This window comes from Schistocerca nitens, chromosome 4 (genome assembly GCF_023898315.1).
Source record: "Schistocerca nitens isolate TAMUIC-IGC-003100 chromosome 4, iqSchNite1.1, whole genome shotgun sequence".
Classification (NCBI taxonomy): Eukaryota; Metazoa; Arthropoda; class Insecta; order Orthoptera; family Acrididae; genus Schistocerca; species Schistocerca nitens.
The window spans coordinates 252,593,593-252,616,421 of record NC_064617.1 but is presented as its reverse complement, the minus strand read 5'-3'; the positions used below and the strand labels follow the sequence as shown (position 1 = coordinate 252,616,421).

The 22,829-nt window shown below is 42.2% G+C and overlaps 1 protein-coding gene and 1 long non-coding RNA gene across 3 annotated transcripts in view; one reads left to right on the top strand and one right to left on the bottom strand.

Annotated features, from left to right (window-relative positions):
* The window catches only part of LOC126252234 (homeobox protein engrailed-1-like), a 504,649-nt gene that overhangs the window by 32,315 nt on the left and 449,505 nt on the right, over window positions 1–22,829 (bottom strand). The gene's annotated exons all lie outside the window — the stretch shown is intronic.
* On the top strand, window positions 15,103–17,897 carry LOC126252845 (uncharacterized). 2 transcript variants are annotated; one of them, XR_007545861.1, is made up of 6 exons: window positions 15,103–15,461; window positions 16,376–16,492; window positions 16,665–16,735; window positions 16,857–16,920; window positions 17,019–17,141; window positions 17,238–17,897. It is a non-coding gene; the product is annotated as an uncharacterized LOC126252845 (long non-coding RNA). The 2 variants fall into 2 exon arrangements; XR_007545860.1 differs by having other exon boundaries at window positions 15,104–15,461; window positions 16,857–16,923; window positions 17,238–17,896.

Genomic DNA, 22,829 nt, shown 5'->3' with positions numbered 1-22,829 from the left:
ACCAGGTTTTCCGCGAAATACTACCACGCCTGCAATCTTCAGAAATGCTAACGACGTTCCTTTCCTGAGTGAGATTCACACTCAGAAGTGCCACTGTGGCAAACCTGCCTTCGCGCGATGTTCGTAATTTCTTTGTTTCGAAAGCCCCTATTGTCGGTATCAGCCGAGGGAATGAACCAAATCTTCTTGAAGAATAACCATTAGAATAAAATATAAGAGTTAATATAACAATTGGTATGAGACTGAAATACAAGAATGCGAGGATTTAAAAAGATTATTAGCACTGAAAATATCATACGCAGAATATTGTAGCGTCTAAGAACATATTTTGAAATTTTTTATCTCTAATTGTAAAAGTCTGTTACTTTCTCGCTATTGACGACTGGGACTACAATTATTTTCGTCTCTAATTACTACAATCTTCCACTTCTTTAGAAACGTCCCCCCACTTTCTCCTCTTCAGAGGGCAAATGCAAAATGCGTAAGAAATTAAAGAGACTTGGGACATGCGTAATACTTGCGTACTACGGATATCAGTCGACAGTAATTTAAAAAATGATGCATCAAATGACATTTTTAAAAATATATATACAGTGAAGAGATTGGTACACCTACCTAATGTCGTGTAGGGTCCCTACGAGCAGGCAGAAGTGCCGCAGCACGATGTGGGATGGACTCGACTCATGTCTGAAGTAATGGTGGAGGGCATTGACACCATGAATCCTGCAGGGATATCCATAAATTTCTAAGCACGAGGGCATGGAGACCTCTTCTGAACAGCACGTTACAAGGCATCCCAGATATGCTCAAGCGGAAGTGTTTAAACTCAGAAGAGTTTTCCGGGAGCCACTCTGCAGCAATTCTGCACGTGTGGGGTGTCGCATTGTCCTGCTGCGCCACCCCGCTCGGTACAGACTTAGATGTGTGACGCTTATTCTGAAACTCAGTTGTCATTATACAGTTGATATAACGCCCCCTTGTATCCCTAGCTTGATAACAAACATTATTGTATAACCTTCTGTGGACATGGGTAGATAAATGAAAAAAGTTAAACAAATGAATACAGTAATCGGGTTTCAAACATGGGGTGCAATAATGAGAGGCCGTGATGGCAGCCACTGGTCCACCACTACAGCTGAGACTAGTGCACTAAAAGGCATCTAAAAGGTGAACCTATCCAAGGGATGCATATCGATCTTGATCAGCTTCGAATGTGTAGTAGTAAAGAGAGGAATAGGAGACACGTGTTTCCTTATACGTGCCCGTACGGAAGTTATGAAGGTGAAACATTCCGTTGAAAAAAAATTTGAGTTTAATATTTCTGATTCAGAACCATTGAAATGGTAACAGACACAAAAAGATACTTAAAACAAATTCTGCCATTTCGAATATACGTAACAACGGTGCACCCAGATCTGTCGAAGAAGTAATTTTTTTCGAAATCTTTTGTGCTTGGTGCACATAATCGAAATGCATTCAGCATTTTTTGACCCAAACGTTTCTGTACTTCCTCGTTACTGTATAGATTTATAATAATGTAACAACAAAAATACACAATTTCAAATATACAATAATTAAATCTGAAAATGTTACAACAAGACGGCCGGGGTGGCCGAGCGGTTCTACGCGCTTCAGTCTGGAACCGCGCGACCGCTACGGCCGCAGGTTCGAATCTTGCCTCGGGCATGGGTGTTTGTGATGTCCTTAGGTTAGTTAGGTTTAAGTAGTTCTAAGTTCTAGGGGACTGATGACCTCAGAAGTTAAGTCCCATAGTGCCCAAAGCCATTTGAACCATTTTGTTACAACAAAAAGAACCGGCAAACGTAACTGAAAATGAAAATTGACAGTGAAGCGGATGCAAATCGGGCTCATGTCCGGCGATATGGACATACTTCTAGGTTACTTCTGATAAATGAGTCTTTGGAATACCACTTCATCCTATATGACTGAATTTTGTATTAAAGATGCTATACGTTTTGCTATTCGCCAAATCCTGAAATGATACACAAAGTAGTGGGGGCGGGGCGGAGGGGAATTAGAAAAGGAATGGCTTTTTCCACAGATCTTGGTGCAGCGTTGTGACGTACATTAAAAACGACAAAACTTTTACTGAAGAGTCTTTTTGTATCTGTTACCGTTTCAGTGATATTCATTTAGAAATACTAAACTCAGTTTTCTAAAAGGGATATTTCACTCTCTTAATGGGGAAATTGAAGTGTATCCTTTGGTTACGTTTACTTGTAAGGTACGTCAAAAATTTTCACCATCGTTTTTATCAGAAACTGTCAAGCTGAGACACGTGTTCGCCTTTTTTGAATCCTCTTCCACTGAGCGAAAGTTTCAGGGAAATCGGGTTATGGTACCAGTCGTGTTCTCCTCGTGAGAGGTGCTTCAAAATTGAAATCCCATACAGAATGAGTAAAGTTTGTATCATGACCATGGCGATACGCTGTATGTAGCACTATTTTTTCTTTTACTCCACAAAAACAATAACAAAAAAGTAAGTCTGCAGGCTTTCGTGGCCGTTGTCACTGAAGTTAAAATCTTCTGGGTTATTAGGCCACGTCATGTTCCTTCTAAAATGATCGACGTTTCGACCCCTCTGCTGGGATCATCCTCAGGTTCTTCTGGTGTCCACTACTGCTAGAACACTGCTACAACGTAGTGTTCTAGCAGTAGTGGACACCAGAAGATCCTGAGGAAGATCCCAGGAGAGGGTTCGAAATGTTTATCATTTTAGAAGAAACATGACGCGGCCTAATAACCCAGAAGATTTTAACTTCAGTAACAAAAATGACTAACTTACAATGAAACGACATAAATAAGGTGACAGATGATTGCAGTCATCAGTGGCGTTAGACGGTAGTTTCACTCTCTTCCATCGCTTCCTTGGGAGTCGAGTGTTTCCATTTGAACCTGTGCAGGAGCGAGCAGAGGCAGCCTGAACGCGGCAAACGCCGCCGCGTGGCTCAGCGACACGCTCTATCGGCTAAACGTGACCCGCGGCGCGTTTTAAGTCTAAATGCGCGACGGAGCAGCTGTCGCGGCCGCACCGCGCCGCTTTTTTCTCCGAATGAGAGTGCCGGCCCTTAATTCGACTGCCGTGATTCTAATTTACTCCCAGGGAACGAGGCCCGTACCGCCCCGATGAAACAGCACTTACCGGCTGCAGCGCCTTGTCTTACCTCGCTTGTACGCCGCCAAGTGCAAATGAGCTCCTGTCCCCCTCTGCGTCTCTCCTTCGCTCACATTTACCTCCATTCCCCTTCCTTCCCTTTCTTCCTCCTTCCCTCTATCCCCTTCCATTCCTCCATCCAGTTTTCCCTTCTCCCCATCTGTGCGAATTCCGTTTTAATATCTTTCCCCGGGAGCAATAAACTGGAGACGAGCAAGAGTTCCGCGGATGCTGTTAATGACAACGTTTTCGAGACGGCTTCTCCGGCTCCGTGGCGGATTCGCTTTATTCAACAAATTCTCATTACCGCGGACCGGAAGCCGTCGGGTTCTGCCCGTTACTGGCTTTTCCGCGCCGCGCCGCGCCGCGCCGGGAACGGGGTCGCTCCGAGGAGACACACTCCTCTCCCGCTTCTGACAAAGCAAAACAAATTTCGTCGTCATCAACTTGCCGTCATTTGCTCTTGCTGGCAATTATTTCGGGGCGCAGTGCGCACTTTACGGCCACTCAGGGATTCGTCGCGCTACACCTTGCGCTCATTAAGGGAAAGAAAGCCGACAGGCAGCGGAAGGTGCGGCTACGGTCGCGATCCGACAGTAATGCAGATGAAATATTAACCCCTACGGATCTCGTACGGTCGGCGCTGTCCTCGCATTAGATTCCTGCCTTGCATTGTCCGTCCATCGTTACTGGAGCCTGTGGGTGTAAAGATATCCGTCACAGCTGTTCGCTCCCTAAACTGTTGCCATACAACCTACGTCTGTAGGTAGTAAGGAAGAATGCGACGAAGATTATAGTTCTATAAACTGTTTAAAAGACCGATATGACGAGAAACAAGTGAAAGGGTACAGTACCGCCCGACATTGAAAATAGGTACAACATACTTCATTATTTTTGTCAGAACAACACATTTTTTTTGTAAAATAACTCAATTTCAATTAATACAGCGAAGCCGGATACCAGTGTGGGAAAGAATGAGAATTTATTTATTTAATTGATCACATGTGCACTCCCACAAAGTAAATCCCTACATCCAGTTTGGTGAGATCTGTGAAATGAATGAATGTATGGTCGTCTGCTAACCGCAGATAGTCAATGTGAATATATCATCATCTTTGAGACGATCCATTGGCCACCTTTGGTGGGACCAAAGAGATGAAATTTACCTGAGCTTAGAGCACCTGAAATGTGGCTGACCAATACGGTAGCAAGGTGCTCCCCCACTTCGACAGAGGTGTGAGAGGACCGGTAGAATAATTTCTCTATTTCAGGAACTTTTGTGGGGAGAATTAAATGTCAGGCAGGTAATATTAATGGGATTGTAGTAATCTTCGGAAGTGACCAACGGTCACAATGAAACCACGTGTAGCAATAAGTTGAAATACTTCCGTGTGCTTAAGTTAATCTGAATTACTAGCGTGTGTACAATAAGTTGAAATATTTAAGAAATAGCGTGTGTACAATAAGTTGAAATATTTAAGAAATGGCGTGTGCAGGACTTGAAATTAGAGACGAGTACTTCCACGTGGTGAGTACTGTGTGAGTCTCAATCTGTGTATGAGACAAAGGATAAAGAGAAGTACTCGTCCATGGTATCAGTTGAGGACTCGTGTGTGTAATGAATATGTTATTAATATTACTTTGCGTGATATGATTCCGTGTGACGCTAGAATTCAAACTCTGACAGAGAAGCAAGGTGAGTCGGCCGTCTATCCAGCTTGCATTGCACAGGAAGACGTGCATATATCTCCAGAGTTCATAGTAGGAAAGTAGAATTACGAAGTGGGGCAGTGTGGTGCGAAACTGGGATAAATACTAATTGAAGTGGGAAAGCTGAAAGTGATAGTGTTGTGACTATTTATTGTATTGTATTCCATGTTGTAGTGTGGTGTATGTCATGTAATTTGGGTATGTGTGGTTTGCATGGGAGAGTAGCAAGGTAGTTTCAAAAGATTAGTGGGTTGTGCTTGTTCCTTCTGTATTGCTCGGTCTGGAGGATAGTTTCGTGATGATGATTGTGAGAGTCGAAGTGTGAGAAATAATAAAAGATCCACCATCCTATCCAGAAAGTGCACTGTAGCGTTAAATAATTACGAGACCATAAGATAGAGATTCACCAATGTAAAGCCATGCCCACTGGGTGGAATTTCTCATGTGTTATTGTTGTAGGTTATAGAATTTGTGTGTTAGGTTAGAGAATTTATCAGAATAAATAAGATAGTGAAAAGAAAAAGATTGGTGGACTTTTCCTTCGAATTGTATGTTGTCATAACGTCCCGAATTTATAATGTGTGCGCCATTCATATTCAGTGCGGTGGCCACGTGTTGACAAAAGCCGTTAAATAAAAAAAGAAAGAAAATGTGGTATTGCCAGTGCGTAGTGTACAGTCAGAGTTCTGTAAATTACTGATAGTCAGATGCGTGTTTCCGTTGCCTATTAATCATATAGGAGGATAACTTGTAACTTAAGTGTGAGTACTAGAGTTCATGTTACTCGATAAATAAGAATGAATCCACTCGCTTGGCAGACCACTCATCTTGCAGGCCTGACTGCTTGATGCCACAGTATGAGCAAGGCATGTGGGTGCCTCTCACACGTTACTTTTCCAGCCAAATCTTTCTGTAACATCGTTCACAGGTCGTGGTGCCACACCAAAGTTGGCAGTGTGAATCGATACCACAAACTTTAATGAAAGACCTCTGAAAACCGCAAAAATGAATCGGAGGCACTCCTGAAAACTACGCCTCCCCTCTCAGCACATCAGTGCCCTCACACTGAGGTCAATATAGTGTCCAGAATGCAACAGCTCAGCCCATTTCGTGACCTCAGCTAGAGCAGTATCATATAGTAGGGCCAACGAGCTGTTAAAGTTTCAGGTGAACTTCGTAATATTTCTGGCTTTACAGCCATCGTATTCAGATACAATGTGCTCTTCTTTAAAAGTCTAGAAGACAGCACTGGCAAGATGACGTAATGTGGTGTGAGTCACCGATGACAGTTGGTTTGTTACATACGGGTATCGTGAGAAATACTGCTAAATTGCCGGCCGTAGTGGCCGAGCGGTTCTAGGCGCTACAGTTTGGAACCGCGCGACCGCTACGGTCGCAGGTTAGAATCCTGCCTCTGGCACGGATGTGTGTGATGTCCTTAGGTTGGTTAGATTTAAGTAGTTCTAAGTTCTAGGGTACTGATGACCTGAGAAGTTACGTCCCATAGTGCTCAGAGCCATTTGAACCATTTTTGAACTGCTAAATTGTGGTACTTCGCGAGTAGCTGCTGCATTCGCTAGTTGGGCGCCAAAATGACAATCTTCTGTTATTAATATTAGACAAACTAAACAGCGTATTTGCTAGCACTGCAGATTAAAGCGTCTTTCAATAGCGTGCTAGTATACCGTTAGCAGCGGAATCATAAACAACTGCTAAACGAAAAGGCAGACGAAGCACTTCCGCGATCTTCGGGTTTCGCCTAACTTGGATGGTGGGCTATGTGTTCCGGCTGAAGATGAGAGCTGTTTCGGCAGTCTTGGAGGACAGACTTATTGTCCGCCACGTATTAGTTAAGACTTAATTTGCAATGTCTAGTTTGTAAATGTGAGAGCTGGTTCGGAAGCCACGGAGGACGCACATGTTGTCTGCGCGATCGGTGTCAGAGTAAGACTTTATTAGCAAGTATGGTTACATGGACGTGTAGCTGAAAACTGCACAAATACGCAGTTCGTTAATTTGTTGAAGAATAGAAATTATTTGTGACTTTAAAGTGGTATGTAATTGAGCAGTTTCTCGTGTTTTTCCAATAAAAGGAAAGTGACCCTTGTAAACATACTAATTGGAAATTTAATTATTTCTAAAACAACCCTTCCTCGCTAAGAGTCTCTTACAGCCGTAAGATTGCGGATTCAGACCTACGTGCTGTTTTCTGCGCAGAGCACAACTGCAGAAGATTGGAGGTCGGTGAACATTTATTAAAACTTACGCATTCTACTCAGGGTGGTGGAATCAAATAGAACGGGAACAACGACGACTGAAGAGAATCGTTCAACGTGACCGAACTGCAGCCCATCCGCGAATTGCTGCAGATTTCACCGCTGGGCCATCAACAAGTGTCAGCGTGCGAACCATTCAACGAAATATCATCGATATGGCCTTTCGGAGCCGAAGGCCCACTCGTGTACCCTTGATGACGGCACGACACAAAGCTTTTCGCCTCGCCTGGGCCCGTCAACACCGACATTGGACTACTGATGTCTGGAAATGTGTTGCCTGGTCGGACGAGTCTCGTTTCACGTTGTGTCGAGCGGATGAACGTGTACAGCTATGGAGACAACCTCATTAATCCATGGTCCCAGCGTGTCAGCGGGGGACTGTTCAAGCTGGTGGAGACTCTGTAATGGTGTGGGGCATTTGCAGTTGGAGTGATATGAGACCCCTGATACGTCTAGATACGACTCTGACAGGTGACACGTACGTAAGCATCCTACCTGATCACCTGAATCATGTCCATTGCGCATTCCGACGGACTTGGGCAATTCCAGCATGACAATGTGACAACCCACACGCCCAGGATTGCTACAGAGTGGCTCCAGGAACACTCTTCTAAGTTTAAACCGTTCCGCTGCCCACCAAATTCCCCATACATGAACATTATTGAGCATATCTGGGATTCCTTGCAACGTGCTGTTCAGAAGTGATCTCCGCCCCCTCGGACTCTTACGGATTTATGGACAGCCCTGCAGGATTCGTGGTGTCAGTTTCCTCCTGTAATACTTCAGACATTAGTAGAGTCCATGCCACGTCGTTTTGCGGCCCTTCTGACTGGTCACGGGGACCCTACACGATATTAGGCAGGTTCCAGTTTCTGGCTATTCAGTGTATATGACAACGCTTATTAAAAGTACATGTATTATTTAAGTTTCAATCATATAAAAAAGTTAGTAACAAGGAACCACATTGCATTAGTAAGGGCGTGACTGTTAACAGCAATCGCTGAGGCGGCACCAGGACATTTCTAGGGCGTCATTCCGCTACTGGCACTGTGTGGTTCCGACGGATGTTCCGCAGTGGGCGCTTTGGGAGCCCGGAGTGAGGCTGGGAGTTTTTTCTGCTCGTAGGTGATTACGGCAGGTGTGACTGCGGCCGCAGCGCGGTAACTCACACCGGCCGCGCCTGCCAAAACAGGGGGCAGTGGGGGCAGACCGCGGTGCCACGTCACTGACCGCAGCTCCCGGTCCAGACCCTCCGGCCTCCTTCGGCTGTCTCTCACAGACAAACGCGAGTATATTTCACGCTTCTTGTCTTTTCTCCGTCGTCGTAACATCCGGGAGACGGCGAAGAGTATCTGAACGAATCTCTGGATGGTCGACATAGCAGAAGTTTTATCCTTGAAGATTTCTCCCGCCCCTAGACCGCTACTCTCTGATAAGAGAATACATTGATAAGCAATTTGTTCAAGGAGATGAAAAAAAATTGAAAGCTGGCCGATGACATTGTAATTCAATCTAAGACGGAAATGGACTTGAGATTTCCGCTGAACGGAATGAACAGTGTCTTGAAAAGAGGCTATAAGATCAACATAAATAAAAAGAAAACAGGAGTAAGGTGATCGAAATAAATCTGATGATGTCGAGGGAATTAAATTAAAAGCTTTTGAAGGCGACTTCCAACAGCTGTAACATATCCTTCGAAAAGCATGTCACGCGGCAGTTTCATTGTCTTTTATTACAGCCACCAGGTTCATTATCACACAATCGTCTGGGTTTAAAAGATCAGTTATTAATCACATATCATAACACCTTTCAATATGGCAATTCATGTAAATCCTGTCCAACCTAAACTGCTCCATATACGAGGGTTGTCCAGAAAGTAACATCCGATCGGTCGCGAAATGGAAGCCACAGTGAAAACCAGAAACGTTTTATTTGCAACAGTTAGATACACCTTCCACCTTCTTCTCTACACATTCGCCGCTCCAACTTCGTGTTTTGTCGTAGTGTTGTATCAACTTTCCAATATCCTCGTCATAGAAAGCAGCCGCCTATACTTTCGGCCAGTTATCTGCACTGGTCTGTAGCTCGTTTTCTGTGGAAAAATTTTGTCTTCATAGCCAGCGGTACTTGGGAGCAGAGATGAGACTCGGGGGGACCCAATTACGGACTGTATTGTGAGTGATCAAACACTCGGAAACGCTGCAGGAGCGTCTTCATTGCCCCTGCAGTGTGCGGCCGAGAATTGGCATCAAGAAGAAACTGCTCTGCAGTTGCGTTATGTGGGCTGCATGACACAGGCGAAATCTCTAACCAGACCCTCATATTTGGCGGGAGGCGCTATTCCCCACGCATCTTTACGTGCTCACTGTTCACTAAAAACTGAAAAGAGCGACGCGACACAATCGACGGGCATACTAGAGACACTGCCCAACACATCTGTGCAAAGCTTTACCGGATTTTCGCAGTGGTTTCCATTTCGCGACCGATCGGAACTTACTTTCTGGACAACCCTCGTATACAGAACCGGAATGGTATCTTTGTTTGTGAATACACGTCAGAGAGTATAAAGACATGTGTACACCTAACTGATGATGAGTTCTAACAGACATACAAGTTTGGTTCTACACTCCTGGAAATGGAAAAAAGAACACATTGACACCGGTGTGTCAGACCCACCATACTTGCTCCGGACACTGCGAGAGGGCTGTACAAGCAATGATCACACGCACGGCACAGCGGACACACCAGGACCCGCGGTGTTGGCCGTCGAATGGCGCTAGCTGCGCAGCATTTGTGCACCGCCGCCGTCAGTGTCAGCCAGTTTGCCGTGGCATACGGAGCTCCATCGCAGTCTTTAACACTGGTAGCATGCCGCGACAGCGTGGACGTGAACCGTATGTGCAGTTGATGGACTTTGAGCGAGGGCGTATAGTGGGCATGCGGGAGGCCGGGTGGACGTACCGCCGAATTGCTCAACACGTGGGGCGTGAGGTCTCCACAGTACATCGATGTTGTCGCCAGTGGTCGGCCGAAGGTGCACGTGCCCGTCGACCTGGGACCGGACCGCAGCGACGCACGGGTGCACGCCAAGACAGTAGGATCCTACGCAGTGCCGTAGGGGACCGCACCGCCACTTCCCAGCAAATTAGGGACACTCTTGCTCCTGGGGTATCGGCGAGGACCATTCGCAACCGTCTCCATGAAGCTGGGCTACGGTCCCGCACAACGTTAGGCCGTCTTCCGCTCACGCCCCAACATCGTGCAGCCCGCCTCCAGTGGTGTCGCGACAGGCGTGAATGGAGGGACGAATGGAGACGTGTCGTCTTCAGCGATGAGAGTCGCTTCTGCCTTGGTGCCAATGATGGTCGTATGCGTGTTTGGCGCCGTGCAGGTGAGCGCCACAATCAGGACTGCATACGACCGAGGCACACAGGGCCAACACCCGGCATCATGGTGTGGGGAGCGATCTCCTACACTGGCCGTACACCACTGGTGATCGTCGAGGGGACACTGAATAGTGCACGGTACATCCAAACCGTCATCGAACCCATCGTTCTACCATTCCTAGACCGGCAAGGGAACTTGCTGTTCCAACAGGACAATGCACGTCCGCATGTATCCCGTGCCACCCAACGTGCTCTAGAAGGTGTAAGTCAACTACCCTGGCCAGCAAGATCTCCGGATCTGTCCCCCATTGAGCATGTTTGGGACTGGATGAAGCGTCGTCTCACGCGGTCTGCACGTCCAGCACGAACGCTGGTCCAACTGAGGCGCCAGGTGGAAATGGCATGGCAAGCCGTTCCACAGGACTACATCCAGCATCTCTACGATCGTCTCCATGGGAGAATAGCAGCCTGCATTGCTGCGAAAGGTGGATATACACTGTACTAGTGCCGACATTGTGCATGCTCTGTTGCCTGTGTCTATGTGCCTGTGGTTCTGTCAGTGTGATCATGTGATGTATCTGACCCCAGGAATGTGTCAATAAAGTTTCCCCTTCCTGGGACAATGAATTTACGGTGTTCTTATTTCAATTTCCAGGAGTGTATATAAGTTTAGCATGTGGGATGGGACAGGAATTATATGCATTGTCATATTGATAGCTTCTACGACATGAGATTAATAATTGATCTTTTATTACCATGTGATGGTGTATCAGCGAAAGCGGTAGTTGTAATAAATGGCAATTAAACAGCTGTGTTTCAAGCATTAAGAGAAGGAATTAAAGTAATAAATGAGGCACTAACAGTAGCAGATGAGTTTTGCTGTCAATGCAGCACACTAAGTAGCGACAGCAGAACAGAAGATACAATGTAAACTGGCAATAGCAAGAAAAAATAAAACAGTCACGGTTGCAAAGCTATTTTTATTAAAAAATAACGCGTTTCACCTTGGGCCGGCATCATCAGATTACGTAAAACTGTCAAATGAAGTTCATTGCGCTGCCTACCAAAGCTCCCCGTCAGCCATGTACACATAAAATCGACTGGATGAATATTAGGTCGTCAGAATAACGAAAAGAAATCGTGGGAACCTAGAAAGAAAATTTCGGGAATCAACCCACAGCCACAACGGAAATTAGATCTGACAAACTACAAACTGATAAGTCACTCCCTACCTTTTAAACACCTATAATTTCTGTCTTTATGAATCAGTTTTATTACAACTATTTTTGTTAGAAAGAGCACTTCTTGAGATTGCGTTTAACATCAGTTTTTCTTTTGTTCCAGTTGGAAAATATCGCCTGTTTTGACTGTGGAAGAACTGGCCAAAATAGGATGCACTGGTAAAGACTCAATTTTTTCAGTAGATAAATGGAGTTTCTAGTATTTTCACGTATTTTACCCCATACATCGATCAGTGACCTCCAAAACAGCTTTTCCAATCTAATTTGAGAAGGAAAACTCCTTACTTTATGCCAAGAGGCATAAAAAGGTGAGTCATTTGAGATTCTTAGGATCGCAGCGAAGTTATTATGAAATTTGTCCCTCAAATGAAATAATAACAGTACTGTTTTTAAACTTTTCGCATTATAGAGCGGCAATATAAAGGTCCCGCAACAAAAGCCGATATTTTTTGGCCATTTATTTAAGAAATAGCCATTACGGTGAAGTACAGGCTTCAAAGGACTAACTGCTTGCTGCGATTATCTTAATGGCACTTGTATTTCTTTCCCAATCGTGCTGGTCCTTTTCTAGGGAAAGTTGTGGAACCGCTTCTACCCTTGTTCTCCTTCGTCAGAATTTTCATCTCTCATAAAACGGCGCAGCACCTTCGCTTTCGCCGTGGAATCACAAGAGCCGCCATTCTAGTCAAAGAAGCACGTAATTACGTCGCAGTTATTTCAGAGATCTCTTAAACGGCGATATTCGGATTGCACTGGAAACTATCTCATAAAATTGTAATTATTCCGTCTGGTGCTCTTGTGTTAATGTGTAGTCTGCAAACGCTGACCCGAAGGCAAGCGTGAAAAAAACGTGCCGGAGGGAGAAATAAGAATAACAGCATTTATCGCCACGTCTGGTTCAAGGTGGCCGTAAAACTGCAGACTTTGTCTCTGTAACTCGATGTCTGCCGGCTGTTTAATCTCTTTTCCCGCTGCCGAAAACTGCTGCAGGGAGCTCAAGGTCCTAAATTAACAGCGGGGGATCGATAGATCGAACCACTAAACGACGTTTAGCCTCTCTTCCATTCTTAATTCGAGTTACAACTTGCATAATTGTCCATACAAATAATACACTACTGGCCATTAAAATTGCTACACCACGAAGATGACGTGCTACAAAAGCGAAATTTAACCGACAGGAAGAAGATGCTGTGATATGCAAATGATTAGCTTTTCGGAGCATTCACACAAGATTGGCGCCGGTGGCAACACCTACAGCCCACTGACATGAGGAAAGTTTCCAACCGATTTCTCATACACAAACAGCAGTTGACCGGCGTCGCCTGGTGAAACGTTGTTGTGTTGCCTCGTGTAAGGAGGATAAATGCGTACCATCACGTTTCCGACTTTGATATAGGTCCGATTGTTGCCCATCGCGATTGCGGTTTATCGTATCGCGTCATTGCTGCTCGCGTTGGTCGAGATCCAATGACTGTTAGCAGAATATGGAATCGGTGGGTTCAGGAGGGTAATACGGAACGCCGTGCTGGATCCCAACGGCCTCGTATCACTAACAGTTGAGATGATAGGCATCTTATCCGCATGGCTGTAACGGATCGTGCAGCCACGTCTCGATACCTAAGTCAAGAGATGGGGACGTTTGCAAGACAACCATCTGCACGAATAGTTCGACGACGTTTGCAGCAGCACGGACTATCGGCTCGGAGACCGTGGCTGCGGTTACACTCGACGCCGCATCACGCTGCGATGATGTAGTCAACGACGAACCTGTGTGCACGAATGGCAAAATGTCATTTTTTCGGATGAATCCAGGTGCTGTTTACAGCATCATGAGGGTCGCATCCGTGTTTGGCGACATCGCGGTGAACACACATTGGAAGCGTGTATTCGTCATCGCCGTCCTGGCGTATCACTCGGCGTGGTGGTATGGGGTGCCGTTGGTTACAGGTCTCGGTCACATCTTGTTAGCATTGACGGCACTTTGAACAGTGGACGTTACATTTCAGATATGTTACGACCCGTGGCTCCACCCTTCATTCGATCCTTGCGAAACCCTACATTTCAGGAGGATAATGCACGACCACATGCTGCAGATCCTGTACGGGCCTTTCTGGATAAAGAAAATGTTCGACTGCTGCCCTGGCCAGTACTTTCTCCAGATCTTTCACCAACTGAAATCGTCTGGTCAATGGTGGCCGAGCAACTGGCTATTCACAATACGCCAGTCACTACTCTTGATGAACTGTGGTATCGTGTTAAAGCTGCATGGGTAGCTGTACCTGTACAAACCCTCCAAGCTCTGTTTGACTCAATGCCCAGGCGTATCAAGGCCGTTATTACGGCCACAAGTGATTGTTCTGTTGTTCTGGGTACTGATTTATCAGTATCTATGCACCCAAATTGCGTGAAAATTTAATCACATGTTAGTTCTAGTATAATATATTTGTCCAGTGAATACCCGTTTATCACCTGCATTTCTTCTTGGTGTAGCAATTTCAATGGCCAGTAGTGTAGAAAAATCCGTCTGCCGTTTGGTCTCCTTGCTAGCCACAGCACACACTCCGCTGCGGAGTGATTCATTGTTGAGATCAGCTGTAACGTGCTTCAACCTGTGTGAGAGCAGGCGCGATGCTGGCTGCTAGAGGTGGCAAAAAATAACGTAACTGATAGAAATAACCGGTTACTGAGAAGTAACGGTTACTGCGATAACCGTTCCTCTGATTCTGGTAGTTATTTCAATAACTGTTTAGTGTCAACAGTGCCTCGCGCCATCTGTTGACCGAAGATCGTACTGCGCATTTGGAAGGCGTTCTATAGACCGTGGGAATAACTGTGAGACTGCGCGCCATCTGTTGATAAGAACTTTGTACTATTTCTTGGGCCTTCGTTACTTTTAGCATAAACAATTAAATAAAGTTAATGTCCGAGCCGTGGCTGATAGGAGCTGCAGTACAGGCATTAACAAGTACAGTCGATCCCTTGAGCCACCGCCTTACGTGTTAATTTAGCTTGGACGCGTAGTACAAGGAAAGTTACTAAGGAATTCGAGCGACTATGGAAATAACTGTCAGAGACCAGTATTCTTCTCTGGCAGTTATCGTTATTGGCTCGTAGTTCTAGTTCTCTGGCAGTTATCGGGCTACCACCACAGGTAACATGGAAGCTGGTAACGGAATAACTGTGTGTCTAGACGTTCCTGACTCGGTGACTCCAGTTAAAGGTCGTAGTTCCAGGTGATATTTCCAGAGAGGATAGCAACTGGAGCGTACAAATATTTTCGTACTGCTACGGAAACGATGGTGGGCCATCGGGGAGAGGGGATGGCAAATAACGGGAATCTATCGTCTCATTTCTCTGCAATTCTTGGTGTTCCGGAACAGGTGTCACTATTTTTCCAGCCTTTGGTTGCGTTAGAGGGTATTGACTTTCGTTCCGCGTTCTTGTTTTTCTTTGTGTTGTTGATATTACTACCAATAGTTGCCAACATGAAGAGGTCGAGGACAAGCGAAATGTGGTCATATTTCGAAACTCTTGATCGAGAGTTTGCAAAATGTACTTTGTGCGGTAAGAAATTATCGTACAAATCGACGACGACGAATTTAAAAAAAACATCTTCAGAAATCACATTTAATTGTGAATTTCTCTTCACAAAGACCTTCGGAGCTAGATTTGGGTGAGTAATGAAAAAAATATATTTATTGCAATTACTGTTATTTCAGTGCATGCATAATCATTTATTTTTTATTTTATTAATTTTTTAAAAATAAGAGCATACTATACAGTGTGGTGCTTTGTGCATTTTTACACGCAAGTTTTCATTTGTCGTGACTACTTAAGCTGTCGATACCACCGCACCTGTTTGCCTTGACATTAAATTATGTTGCATATGGTGCCAGAATACTTAATTATTTAATTGGAAGTTATTGTTGCAGGTGTAATAACGATAGTGCTAATAAAATGCCACTGTGTGATATATGAACTGTCGTCTCGCAATTATTAGTAACTAATCGGGTAGCAGATTGTATCAGTGCTCATTCCTGTGTATCATTTGTTTTTAACCCTGACGATGCCGGGAGGGGGGGGGGGGGAATTAGATACTGTTTCATATTTTAAAATTTTGAAAAGGATAATTGTTTTTAATGGAGTCTTCAACTGAATTCCATAAATGTTTTAAATTTTGTGGTTAAACTTAACCCAAAAATTTGACACGTTAATAGTACATGTGACTTTCCACAGTGACAGTCATATTGAATATTTTGAAGTTCAGGGCCCTACTTATACATCACTATTTGTTTAAAATATATGTCAACAACAATTAAGATATTTTTTTAGGGTGGAAATACAGTACCCTCCCTTCCCCACAATACACATTATTGAAAATGTGTTGGTGTTGCTAGGATTAAAGAAGAAACTTGAAGCTATAGTCATTACTAAAACTGAGTCAATTGTCAACTCGTTTGAAGTAAATATTCAAGCTGCAAGTACCATATAGAATACTGTACGCAAACATTGTAATATATATCACCAAAAATAATATGGCATCATTTCTATTGTGCTTATGCTGATATGAAACCTATTTTTCTGTAGGTGAAACCCTTCATGTAGATGTGATCCTTGGCACCAGTAGTGTGGAAGAGGAGCGAGAGGCACACCAACACCAGCAGATGAGTCTCCGTTTAATACTTGGGATATTATAACAGTAAGGTAATTCTAGTTTGGGTACATTTTTGGCAGATTTGAACTCCCCCTTAAAATGGAGATATAACTGTAGGGCATAGCATATATTTGTTATGCTACATTAAAAGAGTACTAGTGGTTTTGTGTTGAAGTGTTTAATGTATATTGTCGGTCAGTAAGTCAGAGCACTTTGTTCCAGTTATAGCTCCAGAAGTCAGTCACCAGCAGCAGATGTCACACAGTTATAAAATGGGAAACTTGAAGAATAAGGTACTAGTGGTTTGGATACATGTGTGGGAAATTTCACCTTTCACTTAAAATGAAGGTACAGTTACAGTCCTTAAGAGTATACTGGCAAATGGTAACTCAAAGCTCTTTGTTTCTGTTACAGCTCCAGAAGTCAGCAGCAGCAGCAGACGTCACACAGCCATAATGCGAGAAGCTTGAAGAATAATGTGGTAGTGGTTTGGATACATATGACATATTTCACCTTCAGTTTAAAATTGAAGTTTGTTTATATTGGCAGGTGGTAACTCGGAGCTCTTTGTTCCAGTTATGGCTCCGATAGTCTTCCAGCAGCAGCAAATGTTACACAGTCCTATAGAGGCAAACTTGAAGTATAAAGTAATAGTGTTTTGCATACAATGGCAAACTTGACCTTTCGCTTAAAATGGAGGTACATTTGCACTGATTTTAATGTTATGACACGTGAATGGATTACCAGTGATGTATATGTAAATACTGGAATTTGTAACTTAGAACTTAATTTCAGTATCGGCTTTGAAATTTGGTCACTGGATACAACTATATTATCTTTCATGTTGATAGCAGCAATCATCAGATTGCAATCCAGTTAAGTACCTGTGAGGCATGAGATGTCAAAAATACTTGTGGGTTATTGGTAGCCTGTGTCAAGGCATGTGGCACCTCAAAGTTTGTAAGTACAGTAGCATTTTGTTTTCTGCTTTACTTAAAAATTGGTAGCTGTAGCACCCATTCTGACATTCAATTATTTTGAATTTCAAGTTTCTTAGAATGATACTGACATCAGTTTGTTAACACTAATCCGTATATTATTGTTAATATATGCTGCTATTTTCCTCAGATGTTAACTGAAATTGTTTTATTGTTATGATAACAACACTTCAGCCTTTGCAAACTTGCAGTATAGGTTACCTGCTGAGAAATATTTACTGGAAGAAATGGTTTCTTGAATAGGACCGAAAGGAAAACCACTGAAAATGCCAAACGTGAATTGGTGAAACATCTTGTGCTCAATACTAAATTTCATTTGCAAAACACGGAAGTTTTCCTATCTTTGTGGTGGAACACAACAAATTCTCATAATTTTGCTAGTTTGTATTCTAGAAAGGGTGCCAGAAATGGAAGAGTATAATTTTTATTAAATCGGGCGTTAAATGTAAGTAGGTTGGAGTACAGAAAGGGTGCAACTGGCCTTCCCCACTGTAGCCTGATGTGCTCCAACATGCATTTGTACTGATGTGCAGGTGGTTATAACACTAGTATCAAAGTGCATGGTACCCACTTACTAATGTGACCTACCCTTGCATGATCTTCTGCAGACAGCAAGAAATGCGCTACTGCTCTTACTACCTGTCCAACAGTTGTGGAGGATTTTTTCCCCTTGGTGCTTGACATGACATGTTTTGCCCTCTGCCCTTAAAATCTCAATTCTTGTTACATTTTCTATCTCCTGATGGACCTGTATTGATTAAAAAACTAATCACTGCAGAGGTGATTGTAGAACTTTTGCTAGTGGCAGTGTGGAGGGGCTCCACTCTTTAAAAAATAAAATTACATTGTGGGACATGGAATTATTATTAGATGCTTTCATGGACATTTTGTTTACTGAAAAAGTCAGTCATTATCTGAGGTATTTAAATGTTAACTTCAAATCTAAAACTGCATCAAAAGATAAATTTCAGTAAGTCTTTAACAAGTTTCAGTATCTTGTTTCACATGCTGGACCCTCCAACTATAAAAAACAGTGTTTTGCAGAGAACAGCTATTCAGATGTTAACATCCCAGAATTTGTGTAGAAGATATCCCTTACATTGTTAGTTTCATTGTGGTCACACTCTACAGTGTAGTGTTATCAGCATACATATAGAAGTTTGAAGAACATATTAAATTAATTGCTAGACATGCCTTAAGTGAATATGTTTACTACTAATGTGAGTCAGCTAAGTAGTTGCTGCAAGTTTTTATGTTATTTCTAAAGTGTCTTTAGACAAGGATATTTCTGCTGTTTGTTTCCTGTTCTTCTGTTTCAGATAACTACTCATATATGCAGCAACTGCTGAAGCAGCCTCTGGCAGTTTATTGAAGTTCCGTGAACAAAGTATTGTGTGGTCTGTTTGTGTAAAATGTTAAAGTGTAATTGTGTATATATTTAATCATTATTTTTGCTAGTTGTAAGATCTATTTTCATGTAAATCAGAACATTGTATAATAGGTAACAACCAAATGAGGCAGTGTAGCTATTAACAGCACTGACCTCATATTCGGGAGGATGGGGTTCGCTCTGTCTGGCCATCCTGATTCAGGTTTTCCTGGATCGCTAAGGCAAATGCCGGGATGGTTCCTTCATCAAGGCCACGGCTGACCACCTGTCCCGCCCTTAAAGAGATCCTTTAAACATTGTGTGTATACCCATATTTTGAATTATTGATGTTTGTTGTATTATGTTGAGATATTCTTGGATGAAATAAAAAAAGTTTATACATTTGTATTTGTGGTCACATGTTAAATTACTGAGAAAATTGCAGAGTGATTATGGCACCGAATTTCCATTCAGGTGCATTGGGATCCTTCGCCTGTTTGAACATCCTGATTTACATTTTATTTGGGTTCCCTAAATTCCTTTAGGCAAATACTTTTGTTGGTTCCACTGAATAGGCCATGGCAGATTACCTGCCATGTCCAATCTGAGTTTCTGCTCAGTCTCTTGACATGTTAACTATTTATTCATTCTCTTTATAATGTTGCAATGTTTTAAGTGTTCCATATCATTGTGAAAAAGTCAGAATAAAATTGATCATTTCACATGTACATACATTTGTGTTGGTTACCATTTTTTATTTTAACTTATCTTCCTTTTGTTCCCTGTACTCTTAAGTAATTTGTTAAAAACCCATGAGGTCAAAGACGAGCACTTACTACCATTTTAGGATATATTTTATGTACAAATAAGGTAATCTCTCATGTGGCATGGTAATGTCTTTGTTGAGGTGATATTACTGTCTCATGAACATAGGTGTCTTACATAGAACATACAGAAATTAAATAGCTGTGCAGTAATCTTGTAAGAATATATTTTAATTTTGGGGCAGGATAGGAAACGCATCTCAAGTGATAAATGTATCATCTCCTACCTTCTCAAGAAATGTCAAAATTTGTGGCACTGCTGTGAGCACAAACACTTGCTGTCTCATACATAGTATGGAAAGCTATGAAGTGTAGTAGTGTGTATGCAACATGTTAATACTTTCTAGGGATTTTAAACTTACTGAAATGCCTTGAGTATTGGCAGTGATCTAAAAATGGAACATATTTGAGTGTCTCCTCCAAGTATAACCCATCACTAATGCTTGGTAGCATCATGATGAAAAAGTGCCAGTGCTGTATCAGGTCAACTTGAATACAAAGAAACTTATGTAATTTGGTGAGACTTAGCTTTGTGGCATTAGCGAGAGAAAAATGAGTTTTCTCAATTTGTACACATCCATTGCAAATATGCTTTTTTTCATTTAATTAGTTTTTGGCCATTGACTTTGAAACATTTTATACATAGTTTGGAGCATATCACTTTTATGCGGGAACAGTGTACACTTCAAACATAGGTATTGCAATTGAAGCATTTCACTGAGGTATATTTGGCATGAATACAATATGCTTACAACAATAATCACGTCAGATACATATTTACTTACATTTGGGCCTATTAGCACTTGTGCATACTACATGAACGTTTTTGAATAAAATATGCTTTTTTGTTTTCAAAGAGCTCAAGTCAGTTCATTTTCTATTATGTTAAGCAACACTGAAAAACTCTGTTAGGTGCACTCATTGCTACGTTGAGGTTGTTATATGCAAGACTTAGCCCTTCATTTTGAGTGCTCATCTTGTCTTGTTCATGAATTAGTCTTACCTATTCAGACAGTTAACTGTCATGATATTAAACTGCAAAAAGATCAAAGCAGGCAGCTGGCATTGACAGATGAAGTGTTTCGAAAGGATTCGTGTTATTGCCTCGTGTGAGACAGAAAAAAAGCAAAACGTGGAATCCACAGGTAAAGTATTCCCCAGGAAAGGAAATTTTGTATTTCCTATAGATGAATATCTTAACAGGGACTGGTAGAGTAACTTAAGTAAAAAGTATTATTTCAGTTTTGACAGCACTTTACTGCAACAGACAAGATCAGATTTCTGAAAACCTACTGCAAATTTGTATTACCTACACAATACCATTAATTCATACTCTCACAATCTGGATATACAAAGAAGAATTGTATAAAACGAGTGAAAAGGTATTGTAATGACATCTGAGACATTAAGCCTTATGAGTTGTTAATCAATCATTCAGCACTGGAATTCTGTATACAATAATGCCAAACATGACAGATACACAACAAACTGAAGGCTTGGACATATGCATTAGTCATTCTCCCACCACAAAATCAAAACCCTCACTGTAGATTAGATTAACTTGTTTTTGTCCCAGAGACCCAAAAATGAGATGATTCTCATGGATGTGCAACATGTCAAAGTATAACATAAAGCATTTGAATATAATACTTACCACCATTATCATCTGTCACAAGATTGTCAAAATATGTGAATATATTGCAGTAAACTGGAGCTGCTAATATGTACAGTATTAATATACTGCCAGAACAAAACATAGTTATGCACTTTTAATAAATTTATCACACACAGAATACCTGATCTTGACTGTTGTGACCAAGTGCTGTCAAAACTGAAATATGCTGGTAGCAGAATTTTTACTTAAGCTGGTCTAACAGTCCCTGTTAAGATATTCATCTATAAAGTAGACGTTGCCTATCAAAAAGTCTTTCAAACTCTCAGTAAACCGTGATTTATCTGAAACAAAGTTTTTAATGGTTGCTGGCAGTTTATTGAAAATGTGTGTTCTTGAATGTTGAACCCATTTCTGGTCCAAGGTAAGTGATTTTAGATCTTTATGTAGATAGCTGTTCTTATTCCTAGTATTGATACTATGTATCGTGCTATTGGTTGGAAATACTTGCAACAAATTTCATTAAAGAATAAATATACTATAAAGCAGTGGTTAGAATATGAAGTTCCTTGAACAGGTTTCTACATGGTGTTCTTGAATTTATACCACAAACGATTTTTATTAGGCCTACATGCTTTTACATGCTAAATACTTTTGCTCCGTTGATGAGTTACCCCAGAACATGATCCCTTATGACATAACAGAATAAAAGTATGTAAACTTTTTTACATTTGTGTCTCTTACACCTGACACCATTCTCACTGCAAATACAGATTTGTTTAGGAGCTTTAGCAATTCTGTGGTAAGCCCTCCAACTGAATTTATCATCGAGTTATAATCCCAGAAATTTAACACTGTCAATCTTTTCGATCTGCATGTCTTTATATGTTATGGGATTACAGAACCTTACGTCACGGGTCAAAGCAGACGGGTGGAATCGGACGCTTCCATTCACCCTATGTTATATACATGCTGCAGCTGGAGAAATCGAGCAGTTTTCCAACTAGCGTACTCACACTTTCAACTATATGACTATCTTGTAGAGGAGTAAACGAATCTTTCACATTACGTATATTTTTGTGTTTTATTACAAGGCAGTACACATATTCTATTAAGTAAACAACACAAGAAATTAAGCTCCGAATTTAACCTAAAGTATTCAGTTTACATATTTCTTCAAACTTAAAAACGCACGTTGTTAACATTTTACTTAAACAGCGCTGTGGCGAAGTTCCGCGTACTTTCTGTTGCAGCTGCGAGGATAATATTTCTAATAGCGACCGATAACCTACATACATATAATCTGGAACACTAATAATCGTTCTAACATCAACTAAAATGTACCCGGAGTTAATAAGCTGAGGTTATGACACGATTCATACGACATTCCTGCTATTTCACACTACTCGCAGTTATACTGATAACTAAACTGATGGATTCCAACTATGTCGTTATTTAACTGTCGGAGTTATCGGTATTCGCTAGCGAAAAATAACTTGGCAGTTATTAATAACCGTTAACGATAACGGTTATCAAAGAATAACTGGAACTGTGATAACGGTTACTCCAGAATAACCGTTTGGC